Raw genomic sequence first — 14,472 nt, forward strand, 5'->3', positions numbered from 1 at the left:
CCTAGCAATCGAGGAGGTTTGTTTCTTAGCTTAGGCTTCAAAGGTAGATGAAACTTGGATGCTAAATAGTGGAGAATTTTGTGAGGTGATTAGTAAGAAAAAATGGTATAGTTCTCTAAGGCCTTCAAGAGAACCCATCACACTGACAGTTGGGAACAATGCAAAATGCCCAATGGAATGAATGGGTACTATTAAATTTTGACATTAAATAGAGAAGCTAAGAAATTTTCAGATGTATTGTATGTGCTTCAAATCAAGAAAAACTTGATGTCTGTAGCCTTGATTATAGATCATGGTCTCAAAATTGTCTTTGACAATGTAGGAGCATAGATTCTTGATGGTATTGGTAGTGCTGTTGGCAAATAAGTGAGACTAGACAACTTATATGAGCTCATAGCTCTTATAGTCACCATTTGGAAAGGCACTAGTAAGCTTTGGCATGAGCAATTTGGCCATATCGACTTTGTTGTGGTCAAAGAAATGTTGACAACTGGGAGAGTTGCACACTTACCTAATTTTGGTGAAATGTAGCAAAGATGTGAAGCTTGTTTGATGGGCAAGAAACATAGGAGGTCATTTCCAAAATAGAGTAGCTACTGGGTGAAGACTCCTTCCGAGTTGAAGCATGTTAATCTCTATGATACAATAACTACTCAAGCTTTGGGATGATCAAGCTTATCCTCTATATGACTATGAGTCTAAGAAGGTAATTGCTAGCCACGATGTAGTGTTTGTGGAATAGTTACATGCATTGGAGGAGAAAGGATCCTCTATGTTATCATAAGAAGAATAAGTAACCCACCCTATGCCTATACCAAATGATTAAGTTTCTATAAAGAAGGAGGAAGAGGATCTTTCAAATGATAAAGTTCCACAACCACAACCACCTACTTTGGCACTATAAGGGAGGTTACTTCCCAAGTGGGCACAATAGCTCTTTGATGAGAAGAATCCAACTCCTATAGTTGAGGAGGATCCACTTGTTGCTGATGGACTTCAAAGGTCAAAGAGGATAGAGGAGCCAAGAAGGGCTTCTAAATACATTATATGGCCTTGTTGGCTAAGATAATACAAGTAAAGGAGCCTACAAGTTTGGATGACACTACGAGTGAGAGCTCATTAAGGATAGAGAAGTAATGATGGAATATTGTTCTACAAAGGAAAATTGTGTTGACACAGTTACCAAGGCTCTTGGGAGTGATAAGCTAGCCAGACATCTTCATTGACTTGGTGTTAGAGTAGACAAGTTATTTACTTTTGAGTGGACATTGAGGGGGTGTGTTACCTCTCAAGTTACCTATCCAAGTTCCAAATGTTGTAAGGTCCCCAAATGAGGAGAAGCCATGATGGGCATTGGGCATTGATAGGGTTTCTAGCTTAGATACTAGGAGGGGTGTGACGTCGAAGAGTGGATGGTTATGAAGATACCCTATGTGGACTTGAACATTGGGTCAAGTTGGAAAGTGTTAATGGTATACATTGAGTGATGTGTTATGGGGATTTGGCAAATATTCCTGGGAATATTATCAAGTGGCGGTTGGTGGGTTGGATGGACCATGTGGGTGGAGGGTTAAGGTGAAACATGTGAGTGGTAAGTTAAGGGGAATCATGTTGGAGGCTATTTAATATCCTATATGTTTTGATGGAGGATATTTCATTAGGGCCAAAAATACTTCAAAAAAGGCACTTGTAAGAAAATGATTAAGTTGCTAATTAGTTGAGATTTTGGAAGAATGAAAACACTAAATTTGATTGCTCAGATGCGTGATTAATGAGAGAATATTGAATTCATTAAAGAGCTCAACCATTAATTGTCCCTCATCTTTAATTTATGTTAGGGTCACCTTTTCAGCCTTTTTTGTCTTGGAACTTGAGAGAATTTGTATTTTCGAGAAATGTCCACCTATATTGCGGTTTGTCTACTCTCGCGTCTTCTTTTCACACGCTCTTTCTCCATTCTCTTTCGCCATTCTCTTCTTTGTGCTCACTTTCTTATCACTGTGATCATTGATATGCTAAAATGTTTAGCAATACCTCTGCAAGTAATACATATGCGAGTACATGCAAATACAAACTTACCATCCAACTAGATCCAATTTATTAATCTTGGAGAAGTATACATCATTGATTACTAATAACAGATGAGATGGAGGCCAACAGATTGCAAACTCAAGGAAAGAAACATATAGATTTGTGGATGGATGGAAATATTTATCCCAAGGATCCTTCAACAGGTAAACCTCCTAATTTTTAAAATATTCATGACTACGTGAGATATGTTGAGGAAGGTTATAATGGGATGCTTGGCTATTGTAAAAGGTTATACTCTACATCTTACACATACATGGCTCAGATGAATGAAATGAAAAAAACATTTATTGCAAAGACAAGCATTTTTGAGCTCACAAATAAGATTGACGTTTTGAAAAATGCTGATAAGTCATTACAAGATAAGCTAGCACACTTAAAGATTGAATCTTGCAAAGAAATATGTCTCTAACATGTCAGGTATTAATATTTGAGAGATTGAGAAGAGAATCCGTTTTTAAAAAGAGACCATGAATAAGAATGATATTTCGAGGATTCTTAGGTCACCTCAGAATATGGATTTGAGAGGCCCAACTCTCAAAGAATTGGTGAAGGACTTAAAGGACACAATAAAACCAAACGAAATTGTAGAGACATGTGATACTGTGGGCATTAGTCGAAAATGTTATCGGCTATCTCAAGATTATGATTTAAAAATCTAAAATGTAATAGAATAACTGCATTTGGGTTACCTCGAGCCCTAAGAGTCTCAGTTGCAAGGACTATCATGAATCGTAAGATTCCACAAGTTTTCGAGGAATACATTCATATTGAAGCATCTATGCCATATGAAAAGACAAAAAGGAAATCTAGTTTTGAATACAATGTATTTAACAATATATGGGTTGTACTAAGAAGGGTTCAGGTTCACGTGTATAGACTCGCGTTAGAGGAATGCCACGGTGTTTTGAAGTTTGCCTGGAAGTTAGATGAAGCACATATTCAAAAAGGACAAAAGATGGAAAGAGTCAGCATTTGCATCATGCATAGGGTATTGGAATACAACAATGGTGGGGGTCAAGCACCAATGCATAAGTTCCAGTCTGAGATGGATATTTGGTGGATTGGTGCAACTCACGTACCAATTGAGAATCATCAAACACTGAAATGGTTGTTTACTCATACATGTATTCCAAACATTTTTAAGTCTCAAAGTGAAGGATAAATGTTGGTTGTTGATGGGGTCGATAATTTTAATGTGGAATGGCACATGAGCGTTGACTTGAAAACTATCAAATGTATGCTTGGAATATGTAATGGGACAAATGCAAAATATCCTTGTATTTATTGCATGGAAAGTGTTGGGTCTAAAGATTGGAGCAACTTGCGCCTTGTAAGAAGAGCCACAACTAGAGACTCTATAGATCTAAGTTAAAACAAAACAAGGACGATATATGGGATCCAATTCTTTCAATTCCTCTTACAAATGTTCATATATGTACTTTGCAGGTATATATTAGAATTATTGATAAACTTCTTAGGTTGCATCTCAACTATGCATACTCAATTAAGCCTTTGTCTTTATCGGATGAGTGTATTGACAAATGTGAGGCATTACTCTCCAAAATGGGTTTTCATGGAGGTTTTTCAGGGAAAACAAGAGATGTCTTGGCTGATGTCTCAATGAGAGGCTCAAAAGCTAGGTGTTTTTTTAGGTAGCCATACAAGAAAATAGGTGAGTATTACTTGGGAGTATTGGAGAGAACTATGTGGGATAACAACAAACGTTGCAACCACACCATGACTTGCATTTCTAAGGATGGAGTTTTGGAGACACCTGATGTCTTCCTAAAGCTCCTCAAGCAACAAACAAAAACCTACACGTATCCAGAAGAGTTCAAATGCTCGATTACAAATCTTGTTCAAGCAATAAAGGAGGCATGGGGAGAAAAGGATATCAAATTTTCTTTGGAAAGAGAGAATATTTAATCCAAGATTTCTTCGATAAAATTTCCATTGGCATAAAATGATCGTTACTCTTATGAATTTGCAGCATATCCTTCATATGCATGGGCCTTACTTTGTGGAGGAGCAAGGCCCCTAGCAACTTATAGCGGTCAAGGCATGGAAAAATCTCACTATCAAGCACGTACGAGTTTTTTTTCGAAGCACAAGACATGGAGGAGGAGTTACAAAAAGTAATGCTCTTGAGGAGCTATTCAATTGGTTTTTTCGACGACAGCTTCAAAGAATGGATACTTCAACTTGAGAATTCATAGTATTTTTCAAGAAAGAAAAGTACAAAGCTAGCTCTCAGGAGCCTTTACATCATCCTCCCCCTCCGGGATATTTCCTCTATAACACATAAAATTTCTTCTCTTGTAGCCAACTATTGATTTTATATCAGTTCGGTTTATTGCCAAAGCATAAGATGAGAGGGCTAGAAAGTATCCTGCTCTAGAAGCAGAGAAACCACGACCATAACCAAAAATCCTAATTGCCGCAGTCTTCTCCAAAAACATCACCTTGTGTGTATTGTAATGTAACCCAGAGAAACCAAGTAGCCTTGTAAGTACCTTGATACATAGTATAGGCTATGTTGCTTCCTTTGAGAAGATGTTATGAAATACCAAGAAAACATGTGGATCAATCCTTACTAAGTAATAGCCAAGTGCAACATCTTTCAATGAACTAATATCAACTCTTGTCCCTTTACCCTGTCCCAAGAAGTTATCAAAATCTTCAATATCCAACTGTAAAAAAAGATAAATGTCAAATGAATGTTGAAATCGAACATATTAATTTATATCTTACAGAATTCAAGATAATAGTACCAATTGATTATCATCATTCTCTAGCTTAGTTGGATTCCATATGTTAATTGATGATTGTGTCTCGTTGGTATCTTCCCATTCTTTAATATATTGCGACTCTTCTCTTACAAAATGGGAAATTCCAAGTCAGTCTTGAAGGCCGTGGAACTCCTCTTCAGTAATCCCATACTCTTTCTCAGCATTCTTTGCCTTACGAAAACAAAGAGAAAGGGCATCCCTTGCTTCAATAAACTTGTCATCCGTAATTTCAGTATCAAGTTTAACTCTTCTTTCAATTCATTTTCGATGTCAACAATGCCATTTGCAACATCAAAAGCCTTTGCAATGATGGCTAAACAATAATCCTCCCTAAGATTGAAGAGTCTTTGGATGTCTGCTAGTAGTATGTATTCCAGCAACAATATAAAAAGAAGAGTCACATATACAATATTTGCATTTGCATGGTTTTCTTCAATAATGGTCTCTGCTTTGAATTGGGCAACATCTAGTTTGCTAGCAATATATGCTTCTTGCTCAGGGTCCAAACATTCCTTTGTATCCTTGTCATTTGCTACCTCGTCCAAAAGGCAGAAGCTGGAACATTTTGGACCCTCTAATGTTGTTCATAAAATTTAATAGGATATTTAACAAGAGTATACGCAATGAATGCAGCTGTTTTGGACATTAGCATGCATTTCCTAGAATGAGCAGAACAAAATGCAGATGCCTAGAAAGCCTCATTTGGATGTAGTTAGACGTGTCCTATCATTAGAGCATTCAGATAACCCCTTTTCAAGCTCTATATGGGCAAGAATTCCTAACTTCGCTAAACTTCTTCGACCCTACCTTGAAGGTTGAAGCTTCTAAGAAGATGCTTGAAGAGATGGACGAACAAGTCAAAACCATGAAGCAAGATATACAAGCTGCCAAGGATGGAAAAAGCCTATGTGTACCTAGGGAGAAAAGAGTGAATCTTCCAAGAAGGGGACAAGGTATTAATCCATGTGTGCTCAAAGACAAGTTCTTTATCCTTGGGAAAATTCAAGAAGCTAAGCCCAAGATATTGTGGACCTTACAAAGTCATAAAGGCTCTTGGACATAATGCTTATAAGCTGCAACTTCTTGAAACCCTAAAAGTTCATGATGTATTCCATGTCACTCTCTTGAAGCCCTATGTACCTAATAGTGATCATATTCTTGATGATCAACAAGTTGTAATACCAAGCCAAGGTTTACTTGAACTTCAACCCATGAACTTCAACCCGATATAATCTTGGATGTAAAAGAAATAATCCTTAGGAATAGGACCCTTAGAGAATATCTCATCTAGTGGAAGGATTATCTTGAAGAGGATGCCACGGGTCGATGAGGCAACCCTTATGAAAGAATACCCCCAGTTTCTCTCGAGATGACTACATCTCAATTTCACTAAGGAGGGAAGCATGTAATGTTCCCATTACTTATTTTATTTTAATGTGCGTATACATTCCAAAGAAAATTGATTTATGTTGCACATTTTAAAAAAAACTAGCTCTAATTATGAAATCGACTCTCATTATGAAGATAATTGTTATTATCAATGAGGTATTATATGCCAAATCATGGAAGAAATACTTGGGAGACCCTCCCAAGACTAGCTTATTAAAACTATGTTTGTAGTATAGAACAACAAAAAAGAACTAGCCTAGTGAATAATCACTTGGCAGTTAAGCGCAGTTTGGGTGATGACACTACTAAGGATGGGTGACCTCCTGAGAAGATTTTTTCTACAAGCTAGTGGAAGCTTCTCGCACATAGCCAACGGCACCAATGAAGCCTTTGTAGCCCGTTGCCAAGTATGCCAAGGTCTATGCCTTGGAGTGATAGTTCCCCGATGACGCGCCACTCGGTGCTCGCCCATATATTCGTATATTTTTATCTTCGCGCTACAAAAATGGAGCTCCTTCTTGGACGTTATCAATGATGTCATCAGAAGCGCTAAAAGAAAGTATTCTCTCTTTGTCATCGATGATATCATCAAAAAACACCAAAAAGCAAGTGTCCTCTCTTTTATCCCCCCTGCAAAACTATAAATTGAGGGCTTGGGGATAACTAGGAAAGGAGGGACAAGAGAAAACTTGACGAGGACGAGACATTGATTGAGGAGGAGACTCTATTCTATGAGACGAAGAGGCATCATTCCATTCAATCCAAGGAAGGGGATATGCTGAAGGTCTCTCATCCTCTTCTACTCTAATCCGAGAAGAGAAGACATTGAAGATATTTATCATATTCTATCAATCTGGTTAGAAGTCATACCTCTACTCTTTTCCCTATTCTGTCTACTAAAGAGAGAGAAGTATTTCTCTCCACGAGGCAAGAAGAACCATCCACGAGGCCTACATCATTGAATCCTGCAATACCCATCATCATCATCGAGAGTCTTACACCCTTGCCAACCAGTATTACTCCTGTGTTCTTCTTCTTCTACAAATCATATTTCCTTCATGGCCCCGAAGAAAAAGAATTCAAAAGTAGAAATCACGAATGACCCTATTAACATCAAAGCATGAGTTGCGAGCACGGGAGTCACTAACGGAGTCACAGGGCACAGATAACAACCCTTTACAAATTTTGATACCACGGGTTTCTTTTTTTCCAAAAATTTCTATCCGAATTCAATAGAAATAAGATAAGTCTCTTAAGAAATACTGCGATTTTAGAGTATTCACTTGGTAAATTATTAGAACATCTTATAGGCTAGAAACTATTAGGGAAACTATGAAATTCTAGAACTGAAGAGAAATCATGAGAAATTTTTCAAGACAGGTTTATTACGAATGAACCCATAGTCAAGGATATAGTTTAATCTAGAAGCTTTGATAGAAGATTTTAAGACCAAAAATATTTCTAAGTTGAAGAAACGGACTTAAGGCTAAGAAACTTGGTTACAAAAATGTCATTATAAACCTTAAACTGAGAGGTTAGAGACCCCAAAATCTAGATACCCTAGGGGGAGAGCTCACTACGTGAATTTCTAAGGTCGATTGCTCATCACTTGAAAGTTACATGAGTGTTTGAAGTCACAATTGCTTGAAGACATCAATCTTTTTTGTGATTTTCTAGATTAGATTTTGATTGAATTAAGTATTGTAATAGATATAAATTGAGGAGCTCTATACCTCCCCCAATGATAGGTGCTGAATCCCCAAGGATAGGAGCTCTAGCTAGTAAATCCTATATGCACCTATGAACTACTTGGTCCCCTGTATGGCCAAAGTTCTACTTGGGACACCTAAAAACACTAGCTATAGGTGGATTTGATCTTGGTGACTTGTAGATGCGCTGAATGAGACAGCATGTAAAATTGTACTTTTTCTCCTGTATGGGCAGGAGAACACACATTATGGAACATAATCAATGAAATTGTTTTATTCTAATTGTATGTTCATGAGTAAATTATACAAATGAACAACTGTGCATAAAAGGATTATTTTTAATTAATGAAGTTGTTTTTATATGTTTCATATCATGTGGTAGGTAATTAGATAACTAAGAACTTCCATAGAGGGAAGCAGGTGGATGGATTATGGTAGGGTGGTCTCGGTTAGTTAAGAGGTTTCCCCAAAAACAAACACTAGGAAGAAATTCTAGGAAGGACCGATTCGCTGACTTACTTAGGGTTTGGTCTCAAAACCAATATCTTAGGGGAAAGGTACGGCGGCTGTGCCAGAGCACTCCAAGGAATTTCATAAATCCTTAGTCTACTAGTGGAAAAAAGTGTTGTACTCCATGAACCAAGGGTAATGGCAGTTGCTCCTTTCGGACAAGAAACCCCTCGAGGGACACCTCCAAATGTGAGCTAGTTGTTGATAGGTGACTATTATTAGGAACCTTTAGGTCGGTCCTCTGTGGGTAATAGCAGGATGCTTCCCCTATAGGTTATACCTAGGGTTATAGAGCCAGACAAAATTCAATCATTTTGGTTAGAGTACGGATGGCGACGGCTAGAAGGTAAACTCTAGGTGACTACTAAAACGTTACTAGTCAATATTATAGCAACCATGATGTTGTGTTCCATGAGGACAAAATGCATATGCAGCCTGAGAAAGTTGTTGAGATACATAGGGTTATCTTTCAGGAGGAGCCCCCTCCTCCCGTATAGCTAGTTAGATAACATGCACCGGCAGCAGCCGCGATTCTCATGACCAAGATATTAGACAAAATGTTAGACAAGATGTTGGATAGGTAGCACAACCTACATTGAGGCGTTCTATTAGAGATAGATGACCTCCTGACTATTATAAGCCCTCCATAAATTATGTCTTGGTTACATATATAAGAGAGTCTCTCACCTATGATGAGTCTATGTGCAGGGGTGACAATCACAACTCAAAGAGGGCTATGCAATCTCAAATGATTGACTCGTTGCATAAGAATCGTATGTGGAATTTGGTTTCCTTGGCTAGTGGCAAGAGGGCTTTGCCTTGCAAGTGGATGTACAAGTTGAAAAGTACCCCTGGACAACCCAGGCCATCATATAGGGCTAGATTGGTAGCAAAGTGTTTTAAGTAGGAGCATGGTATTGACTTTGATCATGTCTTCTCTCATGTGGTTAAGATGACCACCCTACGCTTAGTCTTGGCTTTGGCCTGCACAGCTTGACTTAGACTTGTATCAATTGGATATCAAGACGACTTTCTTACATGGAGACTTGCATGATGAGATATACATGGAGCAGCCTAAGGGCTTTGCAAAGCCTAGCAGGAAACAACTAGTGTACAGATTGAGAAAGAGTCTTTATGGCTTGAAGCAAGCACCTAGGGAATGGTACCACAAAATTGATACATTCATGCAATCACAGGTCTATAGTCGTAGTACTATGGATCCGTGGTTGTACACGAAGAAAGCCCATGATGGTACATTACTGATTTTGGTACTCTATGTGGATGACATGCTTTTAGCAGGGAACGCTCATGATGAGATGGATGCTCTTGAGGCTCAGCTCAAGAAGATCTTTGAGAGATGAAAGATCTAGGACAAGCCTCTCATATACTTGGTATATGCGCATTACGCTTGATAGGTCTCACGGACTACTCTATCCATCACAGAAGGAGTATATCAATAAGTTTCTTGAGCACTTCCGTATGCAGGATATGAAGCCTATTGGCTCTCCATTGCCTTCTTGTGTGAAGGTATCACAAGCCAATTTTCTACAAACATATGAGCAAAGGGCCAAGATGTCCAAGATTCCCTATGCATCCGTAGTGGGTAGTCTTATGTATGTCATGATAGCCACCCATCCAGATATTGCATTTGCAGTTGGTGTTGTGGTACGTTATATGGCTACACCTGCCAATAGGCATTGGGATGCCATGAAGAAGGGTGTCATGAGATACTTGAAGGGCACTACTGATATGTGCATATGTTATGGTGGCCAGGATACAAGAATCATGGAATACACTAACTCTAACTATGTAGGACATGCAGATAGTAGGAAGTCCACTTCTAGTTATGTGTTCACTTTTGCTGGAGGTGCTGTTTCATGGATATCGGGTGCAAAAATGCATGGCCCTTTCTACTACAAAGGCCAAGTATGTTGTATACACTGAGGCTTGCAAGGAGGCCATTTGGTTGGGTTGTTTGGTTGCTGACCTTGGTATTGCAGATGCTATCCTTACATTGCATTCAGATTCTATGAGTGCTATCCAGTTAGCCAAGAATCTGGTCTTCCATGTGAAGACAAAACACATTGAGGTGAGATATTACTTCATTCATGAGGTCATTGAGGACAGATCTGTTGACCTTGTCAAGATCTCAAAATTGACCAAAATCTTGCACACTTGCTCATGAAAAGCCTCTCTACAGAGTGCTTTGCCTTCCTTAGCAGGTTGATGGACATTAAATGAGATGACATATTTCCTCATCCTATTGTATCTATGTATATCTTATATTGTCTTTTCTTTTTTCTTTTCACTCTTCACTAAGGCAGATTTTCCTCTAAGTGGGAGGTTGTTGGGGGTAAAGGCACCTATACCTAGCTGCTCGTGTATTACTACACTAAATGTACCCACGCTTGCAGTGGCGAGCACTCATCACTGTCATCTCATTCTTTATTCTTTCAGTGACATTTGAATAAAGGGAAGGCCATGCCAAGATTGTGGGAGAGAAGGAAGGAGTCTCACTTGTAGCTTTCTTGCTTGCACAATGGGGGAATACACACAGAGATGGAGGCTGAAAACAGTTTTTCTCTTCTTAGTTGTGTAAGCCAAAAAGAACTCTCATACAAAGAAATAGAAGAACCCTATATATGGGTCTCAAACCAAACTCAAATAACTAAGGTGGCATACTAACTGAGCCACGAACTAGAGTAGATAAGGATAGCTGTCATCTAGCTATTATTCATGGGCGGTGTACCAACCGCATATGTAACTAACACGTCGGTGACATAAATGCACAACGGTCACCCTAGCATATCACAAGTGGAGCTCGATATCTCAACACTCCCCCTCGAGCTCAATCCCAATTCCTGTACACCAAGCAGGTCTCTGAACTTACGCAGCTTCTCTGCGCCCAATGCCTTCATGAATATGTCAGCTACCTGATCCTCTGTGCTGACATAAACTAGATCAATAAGACCTAGTAAAACCCTCTCCCGCACAAAGTGATAATGCACCTCAATGTGCTTTGTTCTAGCATGATAGACTGGGTTATTTGCCAAGTGTATACTGCTTATGTTGTCACAATAAATGACAACTGGCCTATCTGTAGGCTGATGCATATCATAAAGTAGCTTATGCAACCAAGCTACCTCACATGCAGCCATTGCTGCACCCCTGTACTCAGCCTCTGTGCTGGACAAGGCAATTGTAGGCTGTTTCTTGCTGCTCCAAGTGACTGCAGCACTCCCAAAAGAGAACACATATCCACTAGTAGATCGTCTATCAGAAATACTACCAGCCCAATCAGCATCAGTGTATCCATGCAACTGTATCTGAACCCCAGTCTCATAAAATAGTCCATACTGCAATGTGGACTTCACATACCTGAGTATGCGTCTAGCCGCATCCAAATGCGATTTCCTTGGAGCCTGCATAAACTGACTTACCAATCCAACAGCATAGCTCAAATTTGGCCTGGTAATAGTCATATAAATCAAACTTCCTACTATGCGTCTGCACATAGTAGGGTCTTCCAGAAGCTCACCTGCATCTGCGCTCAGCTTCACATTCTGCTCCAAAGGAACTGAAATAGGCTTACAGCCTGTCATCCCATATTTGGACAGCATGTCCAATCCATACTGCCTCTGCAAGAGCTGTATCCCACTTGGTGATCTAATCACCTCAATGCCCAAGAAATAACGTAGCTCTCCCAAATCTTTCATCTCAAACTTTTGCTTCAATAGCATTTTCACATGAAGGATATCTTCATCACTATCACCTGTCATAATCAAATCATCAACATAAATGACAAGTAGCATAATACCTTTCTCTGTTTTTCTTACATAAAGTGAGAAATCTGCCTTGGAAATCTGAAAGCCAATAGTGACAAGATACTGTCCTATCTTGTCAGATCATGCTCTAGGTGCTTGCTTCAAGCCATACAAGGCTTTCTTCAACTTGCAAACAAACTCTGGATGAACAGCATGCACATAACCTGGTGCCTGCTCCATATAGACCTCTTCTTGCAAATCACCATGCAAGAAGGCATTCTTTACATCCATCTGATGTAAAGACCATCCCTTTGATGCAGCCATAGCAATGACTGGTCTTACGGTTGCCATCCTTGCAACCGGACTGAATGTTTCTTCATAGTCAATGCCATATGTTTGTGCATACCCCTTGACTACTAATCTTGCCTTGTATCTGTTCACATAACCATCTGCATTGTGCTTCACCTTATAAACCCACTTACAGCCAATTGCATTTTTACCTTTAGGCAAAGGTACCAATTCCCATGTAGCATTTGCTTCCAAGGCATCCATTTCTTCATCCATGGCTTTCTCCCATTTTTCTTTTCCCATGGCTTGCTCAAAAGAAGTGGGTTCTGGTTCCTGTATCACTTTGACCATATATGCATAGTGAATGGCTGTAAATCCATCATATTTCAGCCTATCCACAGGATACCTAGCTCTGGTAGACCTGCGCAAAGTAGGTTCACTCCTAGGTGCTCTCAAAACATCCTTGGTCTTCCTTACTCCAGGTGTAACAATAGAAGGAATACCCAACTCATCATCAATGCTCTGTTCTGAGCCACTGGATTCACCATCCACATAAGAGTGACCTGCATTTACATCAAACATGGGCTGATCTACCTTCTCTTTTCCTTTTCGTGATACCTGAATACCACTATCTACATTGCTTTGAGAAGATTCCTTTGATCTCAATCTGCCTATCCATGGCGAAGAATGTGAACCACTGCTAGAGGACGCTCCAGGTCCACTAATATTTTGTGATTGCTGTTGTGAATTCTGTGCAGCATTACCGTTTTGTGCATCTACATCATCAATCACATTTACTGGTTTATACCAGCTACTCATCTCATCAAAAATAACATCTTTGCTCACTGTAAACTTACGAATAGAAGGGTTATAGCATCTATACCCTTTTTGATGCAGAGAGTAACCAATAAAGATGCACTTCTCAGCTTTTGGATCCAACTTGGATCTCAACTCATCTGGCACATGTACATAGGCAATGCAACCAAAAATTTTTAAATGAGAAATATCTGGTTTCTTACCAGTATACCTCTCCTCTGGCGTCATCCCATGTATTGCTGCAGTGGGAGTCCTATTCATTATAGACTGCTGTAGCAACTGCTTCAGCCCAGTAAAAATCTGGCAAGTCTTTTTCATTGAGCATGGCACGAGATACCTCTCCAATATGCCTGTTTTTCCTTTCTGCAATTCCATTTTGTTGTGGGGTATGACTACATGAATATTGCTGCTTTATGCCATGCTCCTGCAGTAGCAGGAACCTTGCAAACTCATTTGAGAGGTACTCTCCCCCTCCATTTGACCTTAGGCATTTTATTTGCAGGCCTGTTTCTTTTTCAACCATAGCTTTAAGAGTTTTGAAATGCCCAAAAACTTCACTTTTCTTTTTCATAAAATACACCCAAACTTTTCTGCTATAGTCATCAATAAAAGTGACAAAATAATGGCAGCCTCCAAGAGATGCAGCTTTAGTAGTCCACACATCAGAGTGGATTAATTCCAATGGCTTCTCACTCTCTTGAACATGTCTAGGAAATGGTTTCCTTGCCTGTTTTCCAAATTGATAGGCTTCACATACCTTATGCATTTCTGCAACCTTGAATTTGGGCAATCCTGCAACAATATTTTGGGCCTACATTGATTTAAGTCGCTGTACATTAACATGACCAATGCGTTTATGCCAGATATCAATATCTGCAACTACACCGGTCCCATGTGCAAACATTGCTGCACTCAATTCAGGCATATCTGCATCCAACGTAAACATTCTGTCCTTCTTCTTTCCTTTTGCTATCAAGCGACCTTTATTTTTCATATCCTCAACAAAGCATCCATGAGGATTAAATCTGACCTGCAAGCCCTGCTCAACCATTTGACCAACAGAAACCAGATTCTTGGTGATATTCGGGACATGAAATACATCGGACAGGTATTTCT

This window comes from Lygodium microphyllum, chromosome 19 (assembly GCF_053477565.2).
Source record: "Lygodium microphyllum isolate KBCC chromosome 19, Lygodium_microphyllum_v1.1.10, whole genome shotgun sequence".
Classification (NCBI taxonomy): domain Eukaryota; kingdom Viridiplantae; phylum Streptophyta; class Polypodiopsida; order Schizaeales; family Lygodiaceae; genus Lygodium; species Lygodium microphyllum.